Source organism: Pinus tabuliformis, chromosome 2_1, assembly GCF_031772625.1.
Source record: "Pinus tabuliformis cultivar Carrire ecotype Pingquan chromosome 2_1, CPIR1, whole genome shotgun sequence".
Lineage (NCBI taxonomy): Eukaryota > Viridiplantae > Streptophyta > Pinopsida > Pinales > Pinaceae > Pinus > Pinus tabuliformis.
This window is the reverse complement of record NC_142299.1, coordinates 306921093-306930252: the sequence shown is the minus strand read 5'-3', so window position 1 is coordinate 306930252 and position 9160 is coordinate 306921093.

Below are 9160 nucleotides of genomic sequence, written 5' to 3'. Positions count from 1 at the left end.
ATACTATACTATTATAATTTGTTTATTATGTAGTTGTAATTTAATTTAAGAAAAATAAAAGAGAATAAATATTAATTGTTCAATATTGAAAGGAAATTATAAAAACTTATAGTTTAAAATGCGAATTAGTTTAGATTCATGTTAGTTCTAGATCCATGTGTTGAAAGGGATCAAACCGATATCAAATATTTATATATGTAAACCTTTCCTCAAATTTTATATTGGGAAGAAATTCACATCTAAAGAGTTTTGATCCCTCTAAATTCCATCAAGATAAATATAGACTAATAATAAATAAACTCAAATGTTATATCTCTATCATTAAACCATAACCTTATTTTAAATTATTGAGTCATTATATTATATAAAATTAAATGATAATTTTTATTGAGCCATTGTATTTTTTTTTTTTTCACTTCTGGTTCACGGATACCATGGTCAGTGGTCTGCTACGTCCAGGATCGGAAGTCTCTAGGGTGGACCCCACCCGAAGGGGGTCACACCCCTCGGCCATCACAGAACTAACCCCAAGAGCTTTCGGGTTTCGACCCTATGACCTCCCATTGGCGAGGCCCCGGCTTGACCGATTGAGCTAACCCTTGGGGCTTGAGCCATTGTATTATATAAAATAAAATAAAATAAAAATGACCATAAACATTACCCTCTGTATGAATACAATTAACTTACAATTTATATTTAAAACAAATAATTATTAAGTTAATTTGTTTGATATAATTTCTTCGATCGAATTATTACTACCATCATCAAAATCTCAATATCAATGCAATTTCAATTAACGTGTTACTAAAGAATACACTATGAAACATCAAATCCCATACCTTCCTCTTTTGGGGAAATTTTTCTTTGGATCCCTCTTGGAAAAGTCCAATAAATAAAGGAATCAAGTTGGAGGATAAGACTAAAAGGGTGGGATAACATTCCTCGTGAGGTGAGCATGGCTAACATGCAAGTGGGGATGACGTGTTCTAATTGATTTCGTTACATTATTGGAAAGGCCAACATATATGTATTTAATTGTTGGATAATGAGGTGACATATCATAGTTGATTTCGTTATAATTATTGGGATGTGTGGAGCATGTGTATAATTTACCAATTGGATGAAAGTAAAGATAAAGCAAGCAATTTCGCAGAATCATAAAGTAATTGTAGGGTTTAGTTTGGTTAAATATTCCAAAGGGTGGCACAAAAATGGAAGAATGATATCCATGGGAAAGGCCAACATATATGTATTTAATTGTTGGATAATGAGGTGACATATCATAGTTGATTTCGTTATAATTATTGGGATGTGTGGAGCATGTGTATAATTTACCAATTGGATGAAAGTAAAGATAAAGCAAGCAATTTCGCAGAATCATAAAGTAATTGTAGGGTTTAGTTTGGTTAAATATTCCAAAGGGTGGCACAAAAATGGAAGAATGATATCCATGGGGTCACCGAGAATGATATGAATGATTTCATGGACATATACCAAAGGCACCAGGAACTCTTGGTGGGGCTCATAAACAAGTGTCACGATGCACCACCTCCAATTGACTACCATGTGTATATGGACAATTTTTTTAATCTAATAGTGGATGGTGGTTGAAGCCTTAATGACAACAAGCTTGTTGTGCTATGCATAGAATTCAAATTTGTTGGCCTGAACATGTTCACATCATCCCTACAGTGGATGCATTCTACTGGCGTAAATACCCCGTGGAGAAAGGAAATGAAGCATGAAGTGTGAAAAGAATAAATACGATGAGCGGATTGTGTGGCGATGGGGATTTTGATAGAGGACATATGTCATTGTTAGACCATGGGAAAGATGCCAAACCAATGGAAAAAGGTAGACAAAGGTTGGCTTGGCCATTTTCAAGAAGAGATGCCTATAGGCGTAATAACATATGTATTAAAATTTGGACATTAGTTCGTTTAACACATACCATATAGATCTTTTCAATTTCATGTGCTTGTCAACCAACGTATGGTATATAACCATATGAATAATATAGTATATTGTACCCCAAATCATGTGCGTTGAAACATTTACTTCGACCAATCACGAGGTTATATGCAACGAAGTTGTTGGCCTTCGCTAGCAGAATATTTATTGGACTTTTGTTTGGCATAGCCGCTGTATTTGGCAGGCTCCACCTCCCCCATTTTCCACCATACGACTTGTATAAATCAAATATTTATGCTATTAGCTACCCATCCAATTCATTTCCTTTGGCTCATTGGTATATCCTCTACTTTGATAAAAAACACAGAGCCATGTGGCACTTCGCCATAATGCCACGTGTTGTCCATCCAATGAGCCACATGTTGAGCCTTCAACCTACCAAGTGTTAGCTTATCATTGCATCATGTATCAACTCCACGACATGCCACTTGTCAATTCTTGGATGTGCTACATCACTCTTACCTTACTTTTAATTTTTGCTCGTTGTCGCAAAACTTCAAACTACGATAACTTTCACATACAGATTTAGATTGATAGGATTCAAATTGCATTGGAATCATCTCGTCAAAATATTTCATATGATTCCATTTCCATTAAACTTTGGATACTTTAAATTTTAGTCCTTTTCAAATCCTCCTAGATCATGTTGGTAGTGTCAAACATGGTTTACACTGCTAAACACTAATATCAACAATGGTTGGAAATGTTGAACATGGCTTATGCTACTAACAATAATATCAACAATATCTATCTTTGGATTTTACAATAGCTACTATTGCTTTTGGGTTACAATGTCACATGCATCTTCACAAAGATATTCATGCCCGCTCTTTCACGAATGCACAAGGCCAGTTGATGGAATTAGGCTATACCTATCTAAGTGACCCTTATTGTAGTACCTTAATTCCTAAATATGACAAGTAAGAGTCGGAACAATTGTAGCTTCACCAGTTTGATATCCTCTAGTCTCGAATTCAGAAAGCGGAACCTTAGGAACCCAAGTTTGATTGAGCCTTTTAGAAACAATTTTGAAAGGAAATTGTGGAAATTTTCTAGCCCGACAAAAAGAGATTTAAAAGGAAGATGTGGAAATGTTCCAGTTTATCTTGACACCCATCCCAATACCACCCTCTGGGCTACGCAGGGACCGTAAGCTAACATTACCACATTTCATTATTGCCTTTTATGGTGATCTAGTTGAGGCATCCAAAAGGGTAGTAGAGAGAGCATATGAAGAGAAGGCAAATTTATTTCTTTGGCTCCCATATGTGACATATATTGTAGTGACCAAGCTACTAGCAACCTTTCTCTATTCTATTGACCTATTTATCTCTCTATGGACCTCTATAGCAAAGGGTGGTGAGGGTGCACGAGACCCAAATGTAGAAAATTGAGGTGACAATAGAGGGGTCTCCTTACATCATTTTGGGAAATTGATTTATTCTTTTGTACCCTATGAATAGTGTGGAGTGCATAATAATTGCATATAAGGGTATTTTGGAATGTGCAATATTTCCTAGTGGGGGTTTTTGAGGGTGAACCCATGGGCTAGGTCGATGGAGTAGGGCCAATGCATAGGCTACAAAAGTTTCACTCGCATCTCACCCAGCTATCTTCCCTATACTAATGAATTCATTTGCTAGATGATGACTTCAACAACAATAATAGGGAGTGGAGCTAAGTCCATGATTTGCCTTCCACTTTAAGGGATACCTTTCCTTTTTCATAGAAGAACTGAAAGAAATAAGCGAGCCATGGCCTTATTGTAGTGTGGTGTGAAGTTGAATGAAATCGTGGGCATTAAAGGAAAGGGTAAAAAATGAGGGAAGGGATCCAAAGCTCAAGGCCATGACATGAGCCAACAAGTAACGAAAAATAAGCAAATAATTTTTTATTACATGTGATTCACTTTCACTTTCCCACAATGAAAGTAGGGAAGAGTATAAACACTTTATCCAATGGAACCATAAAATCCTTGGTAGTTTGATCTTCCCGAAAATGCACTCCAAGAAAACACCTTCAACCTCAAGAATTTGTAAAAGGATTGCACTAGTACATCCTAATAAATAACTTCCGTATTCATTATATTCAATAAGGTGCACTTGGAACATAAGTAGTGATTGCAGACATGAATCCAAGATCCAAGCTTGGCCATTGAATGGACACTGGGAATATCACGAAATCTTTATAACTGAACTTCCAGATAAAGTGAAGGAACAATTGTGTATAAATAATGGTAGATGGATTAACTAGAGCAATCACTAATTAGCCAGGATTTCAAAAATAATGTGCATTATAATAGTCTCATGATGAATTGTTAATCCTTAGAACTAGAGATGAATCACTAGTCATGTTCTCAAGCAGGGAAGACACCAGTCTAGACTTGAAAGGTAGAACAATTACACCAATGCCGACGTGCATGCTACACTTTTCCAACAAACCCTGCTCCATTTCTGAGCCATGTGAAGTGTTTTGAGTAACACAAGTTTGGACATTGTGCCTCTCAATGTCCTCAAAAGAAGGGGAAAGCCAATAGTTTGCAAGGAGAGCATAAGATTTTGTAGGATCAAATGAGCTTGTGTAGAGATTAGAGACAGTTACAATTGTGAGGAACATATAATTGACCATCTATGGAGGAGAAAGAGTAGGTGGTCTAGAGTAGGAGGAAGGAAAAAAACAAAGGGAAATAACCAAATTTTAGAAAAACACCTATTTAACACGTGTCATTCATGCAAATGGGACTACATAACAACATATGTAGCACACTGATCAAAACCATAATAGAACTCTAATTAATCATCTATTTTATGTTATTTAATTTAATTAAATATTGGTTATCATTCCATGTGATTAACATTAACTACATCCTTACATGCAAGGACCTTTTAAGAGTTTCTATATTATGATGTTGGTCAACCTTAAAACACCTCATTTCTTTCATTATAAAGGGAAATGGTTGTTTCTTACTAACACTAGTATCCATTATGTGAAACCATGTTTAATATTGTAGCACTTGTTGGATTATATATGAGCTTATTTTGTTCACATTATTTGGGGCAACAAAACATATTTGGATATTTTTTTCCAAATAAGATCTCATTGTCCCTGTAAATATATAATGGCAACAACTTTCTTTTCAATATTTGGGGGTTGGGATGCAAGAGTGTTGAATGCATCTACCTGCTAGCTCTTCAACATTTAACATTCCCTATAAGCCAGTCTTGCACTTTTATAAATGAATGCAATTCTATTGACCATTTACACTCAATTTTCTTCCTCGAAAATCCCCATTTGATGTAGTGACTTAAACATTTCTACTTCCATAGGTGCTAACATCTTTGCATTGCTTTAGAAATTTTGAATGCATATTTAAATATTAAACCTTCCCAAAGTTAGTAGTAATGACATAATTTTGCAAAATGAAAGTAGTTTCTTGTTTTCTTACAAAATATATAACCCCAATATATTACACTTTTAACTGATGGACAAGCATGCTATCTTTGTCGAATTTCTCTATTTCTTTTGATTATGTTCCCCACTATCACCATATAGAGTCACATAATTATTCGAATGTAAGGCATTTCCTAAAACCTATGCAATATGTCACTATGAAATTGCAATAAGTATAGGTAGTTATCCTGACACAATATGCACTATGTAATATTGAAAATATCCTCATAAATTTCCTGTACATGATCATAAATTCAAGTAATTACAACATAACAAGGGATTTATCCTCGCGAGGTTACAAATCTAAAGAAATAAGAAATAATTTCCTAATGTCATCATAAAAATCAAAGCACTGCAACATTGGCGGTGTCCACTCTCTTTATTGAGCACAAACCCTAGAGTAGCAGTATAAATCCATATGCAAATAAAGGATTGTTGCGAACTGATGGACAAGTAAGGAAAATATGGGGTATTTTTAATACTTCCTTCAACTTGGATACTCCTCCTAATTTGACGTACAACTTAGTTATTGCCACATATTAGGACTTGCAAACATAGAGCCATCAATACCAATGTTTCTAATGGGTCCTTACTAATGCAAATGCTAGTGTTTATGTGGAAGTTTATTTATTATGTTGATTTCATCTCTTCTATTCATATCATATATTTCATTAATTAGTATGAAAACCATATTATCTATTTTTCAATTTGTCATCAAGTTATCATTTATGCATAATAATCTAGACAGTAAAAATAAGCAAATAACAACACATTAAACCCTTCGATATTTTTCTTGTAGTGTTTACTTTCCAACTCATCATATTTCTGCAAGGACACAAAATATTATACACTGGTCCTAAAGAATAAAATTAAACTATAATTTCACTTTGTTTCCACCATAATTTCTTACCTTAATGTTTATTTTTAACCTCATAGTTTGAGGAACACAATGGGTTTAGTTAGTGCATCAAATCATTATTTAGAAACATGAAAGCTTATACATCTAATGATCAATATTATAAAAACTATAATGGAGCAATAATTTCCTCTTATGTGTGTTGCTAATATTTCAAATTCCATTAGTGCTCTCACATATCTTGATGTGCAGTCACAAAGGTAGGTCTAGATTGTTAGATTCATTAACCAGTATGTTGTGCAAAAGTTTGTAGAAGTATCTAATTCATGAAGTATATATAATGTCATTCAACCAAGAATTTAATTATCCTTTTTGGATCCTTTTTTGTTGGATTAATAGGACACAATATTATGAAGGTCCTAATATGAAATTGCATAAATCCATTATAAAGAGAATCATAGAGTTTTGTCCAACTTGATAGAGAAAGATGCGGAGAAACTGGTTGTAGTGTAGTGTGGGTATAGGGTAAATAGCCAAGATGTCCCTAAAAACATCCAATATGAACCAAAGAATTTGGCATAAGAATAATGAACATCTTGCTTATATTTCAATTAAAAATAGAAAAAGTGAAAAATCAAAGAAACGATTTTCAACAAAATGGGATATGATAAAAAAAGATTAAACCCACTATAAATCACACAACCAAAAAGAAGATGTAGAAAGAGAAATAGGATAAGGGCTAAAGGAATAACAATGACACAAACAAAAATATATATTAAATAGAAGACATTGAGACATACAAAAAAGAAAATTGCAGTGGTAGAATTAGCTAAAAAAAAGATATGATGAATCCACCATGAAAATAAAATATATTTTGCCCTAGAATATTTCATATTGGTGTTGATTTGGTATTATAGTACATTTTTAGATTAATTTATCTTGCAGTACACATCACTTACAACATGGGACCATCTTATGTGGATACTATCTATATGTGTCCACATAAGAATGCAACTCTCACTTACTCATCACTTGTGTAACTTTCACTACCAAGGGACATCATAATCATGATCCTCTACCTATAACTACCATGAGATAGGATGACTAGTGTCATGGAAGTTACATAATGTTTCAGCAAGAAATTCTCATATCCTCTATCTACATAGAATCCCATCTAGTCTACTTGTATTTTCAGCTTTTCAATCTTGAGTAATATCATATTGTATTCATATTTTAGTCTCAACAGAACATATTATTATTTTAAGGGCTTTAATCCTTTTGTAAGATTTTATTGGCAACTTATTTCTCCTTATATTTGATGTGTGTATTTTATCTCTGCACACATCAGCTGGTATTGGAACTTGATTAAGAACATAAAGATTCATCTTGTTGCTGGCATTCTTTGCATTGTCAGTTTTGTGGAGAATTTTGTAATTTGTTGTGATAAATTTCATTTATGATATATGATTTGCTACGAATTATTTCTCACCATTTACACAGCTACATCTTGTCACATCCAAATTCTACCTACTCACTTGAAGTTTCTATGCACTTCCTGCTACAACTCTTATTACTAAAGTGTTTTATTGTTTGCCCATGATAATAACTATGGACCATATGAAAACTTTCTATTTGAATTATTTTTGAGTGGGGTTTGTTTCTATATTTCATTTCCTTTTGTGCTAATGCATCCATATCGAATTATTTCTTGGATTTATCTAGTCTTTTAAGTTGTAACAACAACTTCGCCTTTCATAAATGAACCCTATTTAGCACAATCAATACCTACCCCCCACCCCCAACATTCATTCATCATAAGAAGAAAATTCCTATGAAAACACTGACAGAAACCCTAAAATGACTTCATCAACCAACTGATCACTTTGATATTCCAAGAGGCAAAAAACCATAGAAATAACTTGTCTGGACAATTTTGGAAAGATTTAATAATAAGGTGGATTAGTTCGAGGAAATTTTGAACCTTCAGGAAAAAATGACTCAAAAATATTGGCTTTCTATTGAAAAGCGAGTTTCTAGTAAATTTTCATCAGGGGATCAATTGAAAATAGGTGAAGGGAACTTTGAGGGTTTATCTACAGGGCCTAGAAAATGGATTTTGGAGTTATGGAAAACATTTTTTCGTTATCTTTGGAAACTATGGCTCTTTGGCTTAACGATTTTCACACCAAGTAATGAATTCATGAAAATGACGAGTTTGAGGGAAAGTGAATTGGGGTAACATGGGATCCTAGAAATTGAATTCATCATTGGCATCTTCAAGCCTATGAAATGCCCAATTGTGTAGCTCATATAGGTCGAATTCACACTTGGTTTCTATAATTTTAAATTGGGTAGCTACCAGGGGGAATTCATCTAGATTAGGCACAGGGGGGAGCATTAGGATTTTGACAGAAATCTTGGGTTTACCTTTTTGAATATCCATCTCAAAAATAAAAATAGAAGAGAGAATTAAAGTACTCGGTAATATTCTAAACAATAGAAGTGGTCAGATATATAATTTGAAAGCTTGCTGGCATTGAATAATTATGCAGATGCTGGCGAGATATAAAAATCTGATACGGTTGAAGGGGGTCAATTTGGGTTTATCAGAATACGTTCAAATAATCGTTAATGAAATTATGATTTGGCATGTTAATAAATGACTATTAGGACGTTGGTGGGAAGGATTTATTAATTTAATGGTCAGATCATTAAATTATCGGGTAAATATGGCAAAGGTTAATTTTGCGGAAGTGGTGGCAGAGGGACAAAATGGCGGGAATGATAGCGGAGGAAAAAGTGGTTTGCGGGGGGGAGGGGGGTATGGTGGTATTCCTATGTGCCCGACACGTAATCTCCAGTGGTTTTGATAAAACTACTTTG